Consider the following 8,874-nt stretch of genomic DNA (forward strand, 5'->3'; position numbering starts at 1 on the left):
TCATAATTGATTGACTTTAGAGATTGACCACTCACCAAGTATTGTTGGATTGATGGGACCATTAAATTCTGATGTAGGTGAGGTTGAGTTCCACATGACTTGCTAACCCCATTCGTTTTTCTCTAGCAGGAAATCATTAGATAATGGTGACATCTGTTCTAGGTGTGTCCTCTATGGATGAAAAAGGTTACCATAATGATGCTGTGAGCACAGGTAGGCAGAGGAATTGTATGATTTAATCCAGAATAATCCACTTTTCACAAAAGTGGAATACAGTTTTAAAAACAGTTACGTTTTTGCTCCAAAGTAAAGTCGTAAAAACAATTATATTTTAATTGGGTGGAAATTTGTAAGATAACGTTCTCTTCCTTATGGAGTCATGAAGGCTGAGACTTCTTGTTCTTTTCCAATAGCAAATGGGATGAGAGCACAAGAAAGTATTTCAAAACAAATACAGATTTCAAGTCTAGACATAGGATTCAGCATAGGATTTACTAAATAGTATTAACAAGTGGCAGAAATAAAGGGTCTTTACTGAAAGTGGTTCTGTGGGTTCTTCAACCTCAGTTGGCTTCCAAGCCATCCTCCTTCCTTCCTTTATCCTCCCAGAGAGCCGCTCCAAGGTGGGAGGTTAGATGGGAATTCCGTGCATTTGCTGACCAATCATGAATACTGCAGATCAAAATTTGCACTTACTTTATTAGCAAATTCTGGAATTGCGAATAATGAAGAAAAAAAAGCTATGAAGTGGGCCTAGAAACAGTTGTTTTTCTAGTTAGCTGATGTGGTTTGGATTTGTGTCCCTGCCTAAATCTCATATCTAACTGTAATCCCCAGTGTTGGAGGAGGGACCTGGTGGGAGGAGATCGGATGGTGGGGTGGATTTTCCCCTTGCTGTTCTTGTGATAGTGAGTTCTTGCGAGATCTGGTTGTTTAAAAGTGTGTAGCACCTCCCCCCTCTCTTTCTCCTGCTCCAGCCATGTAGGCCATCCCTGCTTCCCTTTCACCTTCCACCATGATTGTAAGTTTCCTGAGGCCTCCCTAGCCATGCTTCCTTTACAGCCTGTAGAATCGTGAGCCAATTACACCTCTTTTCTTTATAAATTACCCAGTCTTGGGTAGCTCCTTATAGCAATGTCAGAATGGACTGATACATTAGCTTTTAGGAGAAATATGAGTTTGGTAAGTCCTGAGCTCCCATGTTAAGGACTCGGTGCTGGTGAGGATGCAGATGTTGAGTTGCATGACAGCTGTTTCCACTCTGCTTAAAAACACTCAGCTCCCTCCTGAGCCTGAGCCCCATATATTAAGGGTACATCTCATCATCATGGACCATGTGATTCTGAGAGTGGTTACAATAAAGTGAATTTCTATTAAAGGATTGTTTCCCATTGAATTTTTTTCTTTTAATTCTCCTTTTATTTTGGAAAAATTTGAACATATACAAAAGTGGAAATACTATAATGAACCACCACGTACCATTAATCAGCTTCAACACTATCAAGTCCAATGTTTCCTTTCTCTGCCACTTCCAACTCAATTACTCTGAAGTAAATCCCACACATATCACTTCATTCATAATTAAGTTATGTACCCCTATAATGCAAACTCTTTCCTTTTATTTACCAATTTGAAAATAATGAATCTGTTCCCAAGTATCCTACAAAGATGATTATTGAGTTTTTTAAAGTATTATTTTGAACCCATTAAACATATCTGATGCAGGATGTGCAAACTGTCTATCTTTTGCCAACAGGAGCCTTTTCATGTTACTTGAGTTCTTCTGACATGGCCCTAGTAATCCTTGCTAGCTTCCTTAATCTTTGATATAACCATGTTGATGTGACCATGTTCTCACATTATTTGAACATTTCCTGACCCAGTTCTGGAATCAACGACCTCTCCAAAGAGCCTGGAGTTCCTTTTAGAGAGAATGGTATGTAGACACAATCAACAAAATCTTCCTCTCGTGCCCAACACCTCAGTTCTCAGTAACACCAACGTAATTACTCACTTGCTTTATCCCCCAAGACACACACAACCATCTCAAAATAACAGCAACAGTCTAGTAATAACATGTTTATTGAAAATACTAACACTGTTACATTCTTTTCATTCTCAGGGTATATTCCACTAGAGATGTACTGCCCTACGTTTTGAAGTCACCTAGAAGAGTTCTTAGCGTGGTTATATGACTACATCAAGGGTTTTTTACTTTTGATGATGAGGGACTGCTTCTTAAAACTTATTTTAAAACTGATTTTAGTATCTTAAAATACTCAAACAGTTCCGAAGTCACATTTACATAAACAAGGCATATTTGAAGTCCAGGTTTCATCCTTGACCCTCCTATTCTAGGCTCTTCCTTCTCCTAAAGGTAAGCATTTTCATTCTTTATCCTTTTCATTGTATTAGTATGAACACACGTGTGTCCCCTTCCAGGCAGTCTTCAGTGATGTCACGTGTTCCCATGACACCTGTATTGTACTCCTATCAGTCATTACATGGAATTTATCTTCTGTAAGTATTATTCGGGCTCCTCCATGAGACTGTGAGCATCTGACCACTGGAGGGTTGCTTCCCATTATATCCATATTATCAAGCACAAGGTCAGACACAGAGTAAGACTCAAACGTGTTTTAGAATGTATGACTGGTATGAACTACAAACCAGTAAGCTGATGTTTTCATTTTGAGTCTATAAATCTAATTTTTCTGGTGGTTTTGTGTATGGCTCAAGGCTCAAATTGTAAAACTTAACATTATGTGACCAAAGCAAGTTATACCCAGAACCTCAATTTCCTCACCTTCAAAATGGGGCAGAGTTTCTGACTTACTGGTCTACTCTCAGGATTTTTAATGAGCTCATGCAAAAACAGCCCTTTATATAAGGTTAAGTGCTGTATAAATGTTGGCTACTATAATAAATAATAAAATAAGCCTCTAAGATATTTGGTCAGCACAGGCACTACCCAAGAGTATGCACTGCAGATAAACTGACAAAATTGTGTATCTAAAACTGGCCAGATGAAAGAGAAACTTTTAAGGGGCCCTTCTGCATGCCCAACACTGTGCTAGGCACTCACACTATCCCGACCTGAGAAAAAGATCTGGGACCCAGAGGAGCTTACCAAGCCTCCAGCATCTTGTGTAGCCCTACTCGTGGGACCATCTGGATACCCGCCTCCCCTTGTCTTCATAGGGAGCAGAACACACCTTTTATATGTCAGGAAACAAAGTCCAGGAAGTATATTTTCACCTGAGGCAATCTCTGAAAATTGTAGGCTCCAGCCTCTAAAGTGAGTCTTCCTCTCAGTACCTCTCTTCTAGACACATTGAGACCTTTCTTCCAAGCATTAAGTTTAACCACTCAATGAATGAAGTCCTGAAACTGCTTAACCATGCTCCCTATAATCTCTGAATAATCTTCCTTTTCCGCAACCTCAGGCATAATCTCATCTTCTGTTTCTATTACAATTTCAAATTCTGGAAAAAGGAAGTCGTGGTCTGGAGTTGTAAGGTCCAAATGATCTGGTTGTGCATAAGCCTGCTTATGTCCCAATCTCCAGTCTAGGGTCTGATGCTCCTTGCTGCAGTAATACGCTTTGTGGCATCTGGAGCAAATTTTGGGGGCCTAAACAGCCACAAACCCTGCAGATATGAGCACCAGACATAAGTTGGAGATACACGGATTCTCCTGTTTCTAGGGGAGGATTCTCAGAAGGTGGCTCATATGAGTAAAAATCATTTTTCCTGGGTAGCTGATTCCTAGCAACTCGCAGGGCGGCACAGTACGGCGACTCGTGGCAGCAGAAGAGGAAGATGCCACGGTGGAAGGCGTCGGCGCGGCCGGGCAGCGACGCGTACCCCTGCCGCGGGAAGAAGAGCTACGGCCGCACAGCGCGCAGGCCAGGGGCCAGAGCCCCAGCAGCCCGGCCGCGCCCAGCCACGCCCAGCCACGCCCATCCTCGCCCAGCCACGCCGGCCGCCCGCCTACCCTGCTGGGGAACCCCTAGCTGCGCATTCGCCATGCCGGCGCCGACTCCGCGAAGACCAGCTCCACAGGTGCAGCGGGGCGGCAGCCATGCACTCCGCGAAGACCAGCTCCACAGGTCCAGCCGGGCGGCAGCCATGCGGAGCGCGGGCTGGCGTGGGGAGCAGCCCACAGCTGGGCCCCTCATTGAATTTTGATGTGTTTTTCTTTGGAATACTTTCAACTCTCTTGTATTTTTCTCTCCAAGATACTCAGTATATTTTCACCTGTGAGGCAATATCTGAAAATTGTAGGCTACAGCCTCCAAAGTGAGTCTTCCTCTCAGTACCTCTCTTCCAGACACACTGAGCCCTTTTTTTAAACTCTGATTTTTACTTTCTTGGCCGAATTATTATAACATGACCCAATAAAACCATCTTGTTACAGAAACTGGGAAAATGATGTTTTGGGGGAACAGGTTTGATACGTTTCCAGTGCACCTTCTTATTGGCAATGTTGATAATCAAAATGCAAGGAGAATCTTTTAATTAAGTTGAATTTTATTTTCCACTCGGATTCTTTAATATTTCTGCTGAAGGAATTGCTAAGAGGCCAATTAGTACAGTAGACTATTATAAGTGAACTTGATGATTTTGGAGTAGGCTTTGGACTTAATGACAATAACATTCCATTATTTTTTAGTTCATTCAGTGAGAGCAAAGGACATTTAGAAACTTCGTATTTTCATGTTGAGTTTTATGGTGAACAATTAAGATAGCCACGGCTTGTCAATCAAGATCAGACACTAGAACGCCATTATCTGTTTTGGAGTTAAGAGTTTTTATTCCCCTTTTAATAGACTGAAGGATAAATTTAAGGCACTTTTTTTTTTCTCAAAAGAAATGGAGCAATTTAGTTAAAACAATCAAAATAAACTTTTGAATGGCTAATCTTCATCTGAGATCAGATAGTTCCCTTCAACTTCCAAATTCACAAACGGCTCTGTGAGTCTGTCTTTGCATTTGCAAGCCATGGAAAATGAGTTTCTGTTTTACCATTTAAAGGAGACCTGTGTGCAGTTCCTATCCAACTGGATCTTATTATTTGGTTTATATTTCTATTAAGTGACTGCCACTTCATGTACATGTATACATATATATATACATATATATGTATTTAATTGCCTTTCAGAATTAGGATAGACTATGTTACTTTACAAATTATTATGTGTACCTGAAGTGTTGCTTTTTGGAGGAGTCTCAAGGATTTTTCTCAGGCTATCATATTGTTTGTGTGGCTTTTGCTCATTAAATAGTTATTTGTTTTGGAGGAGGTGACGTTGGTGTAAACTAAGACCTTTGACAACCATTAGAAATAAGGTTACTACTTGGGGTTATTTATTTTTTTTACTGTGGCAAAATTTGCATAACATAAAATTGACCATGTTAAAGAGTACAATCAGTGGTACTAAGTGCATTCACAATGCTGTATAACCAACACCTCTATCTAGTTTCACAACATTTTAATAACCCCCAAAGGAGACCCCCATACCCATTGGAAGTCATTCCCCATTTCCCTCATCCCCAGGCTCTGGCAACCACTAATCTGCTTTCTGCCTCTGTGGATTTACCCACTTTGGATATTCCAGGTAAATGGAATAACACAGCATAAATTATTTTTTGAATGGCTTTTTAAAAAATAGTATGTTTTCCAGGTTTATCCACATTGTAGCATGTACTAGTACTTACAATGGACTGAATGTTTCTGTTACCCCCAAACTCATATGTTGAATCCTAACCTTCAACGTGATGGTATTAGGAGATGGAGCCTTGGGGACACGATTAGGCATGAGGGCAGACTCCTCATGATTGGGATTAGTACCCTTATAAAAGGGACCCTAGAGAGCTCTGGCATCCTCTTTCCACCATGTGAAGACACAATGAGAAGTCAGCAGTCTGCAATCCTGAAGAGGCTACTGACCAGAACCTGACCATACTGGCGCCCTGGTCTAGGATTTCCAGCCTCCAGAACAGTGAGAAATAAATTTCGATTGTTTGTAAGCCACCTAGTCTATGGTATTTTGTGATAACAGTCCAAACTGAGACAGTACTTCATTCATTTTTATGGCTGAGTAATATTCCACTGAATGCATAGACCACATTTTGTTTATTCAGTCTTGCAATGATGGATATGTGCATTGTTTCTACCTTTTGTCTTTTGTGATTAGTGCTGCTATAAACATTCATGTACAATTATTTGTTTGAATACCTGTTCTCAATTCTTTCGGGTACATGCCTAGGAGTGTAATTGCTAGGTCATACCATAATTCTACACTTAACTTTTTGATGAACTTGTCAAACTGTTAATCACAGTGGCTGTACCAATTGACATTCATGCCTGTGATGTACAAGTGTTCGAATTTCTCCATACCCTTGGGAACTTTTGTTATTTTCTGTTACTTTGGCTTGGGCTATGCTAGTAGATGTGCAGTGGTATCTCATTGTGGTTTTGTTTTGCATCTCTGCAATGACTAGTGATGTTGAGCATCTTTTCATGTGCTTCTTGGCCATTTGTTTATCATCTGTGGAGAAAAGGCTATTCAATTCTTTGTCCATTTAAAAAATCGGGATTTAAACTGGGTCACTGGTTGTTGAATTATAACAGTTCTTTGGAAACTATTATAGAAGCCTTTTTACTTGTAGCTGTTTTTTCACGAAGGCCAAGTTTGAGTCTAGCAGAGGGGTCTCATGTTCCCTCTAGATAGCTCTGTGCCTGGGAACTCTCAGAAGGATCATGTGTGGGAGCAGAACCTGTCCTGTGAGCCAAAAACTTAGGTTTCCCTTCCCTTTCTTTCTTCCTCAGTTTCTGTTCCTTGGTTAGTTACTGCCTAGGCTTGGCATCAGCAACTGCTAGAAATCTGAACCACTATCCACGTTGCCAGGAAATGTACAAATTTGCCTTATAGGGATGACTGCCCTTTTGATATCTACCTTATAATTTTGGTGTAATAATTAATATTTGGATAACGATGATAAGTTTTGCATGTTACAGATGACCACCCAGGTGAGAAGAGCTGCTTTTGAGTGTTTTTGTGTCATGTTTTTTGAGCAGTAAATCTTAATTCACTTCGGTCAGTATTCTAAGTGTGTAATAATGACCCTTGGTGATCTCCTTCTTACTCTCCTAGACCCAGCTCAAATATTACTGATTCTGATTCCCTGAGATGAGGAAGTCATCCTTTGGGTTCTCTTAGGAGCCTGTCTGTACCACTAATTCCACATTTCTGGTTAGGCGTGTGTGTGTGTGTGTGTGTGTGTGTGTACATGCACACGTGGAGATTGTGCAATAATCAATGTATGTTATTTTAAACTGATACATTTGTGGTAATTTGCTACACAATCATCTGTAGCAATTACATTAAGTAACCTGTGAAAGGCTGCCCAACTCCTCAGTGATGGAGCTGTGAAGAATGAGAAGAGGGAACCAACACACTTCTTGGAAGATTCTCAGCCACATATCCTGAAAGGAAAAGGATTTTCTGATTAGCACTCAAATAACTGGAAAATTCAATGAATCAGAGCCTCTCATTCCAGGCCCTAAGATTCATCCGGGGTTTCTGGATTTGAAATCATGTTTTCTGTAGCAATTGGGACAAACACTGGGGCTACCTTGATGCAGCTGAGAAGTACAGTGACTCCAGAGCTGGGGGAAGAAAGTTCTACATCAGATGCATGCAAAGAGCTGATTCAGAACAGCTTAGCTTTTCCATTTTGGAAATGTGGTTGGGGTTTCTTATTGAGGAGCAGCTATCTGACTTTGTGCCTCTGCTATATTTCTCTCCATTGAACCACATGGGCTGAAAAATTACATCTCTGGGCTATGACCTATTCCTTTTAACAACAAAGAATGGCTCTGTGCAGGTGGCCACCACCACCACTACCAAGGTTAAAATAGCAGCTCACAGTCATTTCAACCTTTCCTGAATCTGACACAGAGCCCACCTATGAGAGCCATGGAATATATGGGCAGGCTCATAATTTGGCACCCTTTAGTCATCATTCTGCAATATTTACTTGTCATGTATTTATTGGAGGTCAGGAAAATGAAATTGCTATTAATATACATCTTTTTCAAACTTATAACTTGGATTAGATTCTTCACACAAAACAGGAAAGGAGAAAAAGTAGGAAAGGAGAAAAATAGGAAAGGAGAAAGAGTTGATTCTAGTCACTCACACCCAACAGCCAACACAGAGTCAACGACCTGAAAATATGGGGCAAAATATTCTCTCCTTTTCTCTACTTCATTTCCTCACTTCACTTTTCCTTTGCAGCTTCTTAGGAAACAGATTAAAGGATCAACATTTGGATCATGAAATAAACCACATTTCCAGGAGAAAGCTCTGTATTATGGCTGAGTGCAGTGCAAATCCTCAACAGACAAGAGTTGATGCTAGTGATGAGAGTCTTCCTTTTTTTCACTCATGTTTGCTATTTTGTCTGGAAGAAGTGTCTGATTTGCATTGTGCCAGTTCTGAGTGTGTGCGAACCTGAGATAACTGGCTATGCATTGCCAGTCTAGTCTAGGGCTAGATTTTGTGCCCCCTGCCTGAGTGGCCTATGTCTTAACCTTGTTAGTCTCTGCTGAGCACTTTGAAGAAGTCACCTCATGTTTTCCTCCCTACCACTCTCTGAGGCAGGTACTGTTGTTGACCCCATTGCCTAAGCTCACTCAGCCATTAAACGGCAGTGCTGAGATTTGAACCCAGCACAGCCTGCCCCAGAGCCTGTGCTCTGGGATTCAGCACTAGGATTCAGCATTTACTAGGAGCTCATTTAGTGTTTGTTGAGGGGTGGCCACATCAAAGGTAAACCCCAGTGTAGCCAGTATGAAAGCAAATGT

The 8,874-nt window shown here is 41.1% G+C and overlaps 1 pseudogene; it reads right to left on the bottom strand.

Annotated features, from left to right (window-relative positions):
- Window positions 1-3,369: 3,369 nt before the first annotated feature.
- On the bottom strand, window positions 3,370-5,821 carry LOC129010770 (programmed cell death protein 2-like; annotated as a pseudogene).
- Window positions 5,822-8,874: the final 3,053 nt, after the last annotated feature.

This window comes from Pongo pygmaeus, chromosome 10, assembly GCF_028885625.2.
Source record: "Pongo pygmaeus isolate AG05252 chromosome 10, NHGRI_mPonPyg2-v2.0_pri, whole genome shotgun sequence".
In the NCBI taxonomy this organism is placed as follows: Eukaryota; Metazoa; Chordata; class Mammalia; order Primates; family Hominidae; genus Pongo; species Pongo pygmaeus.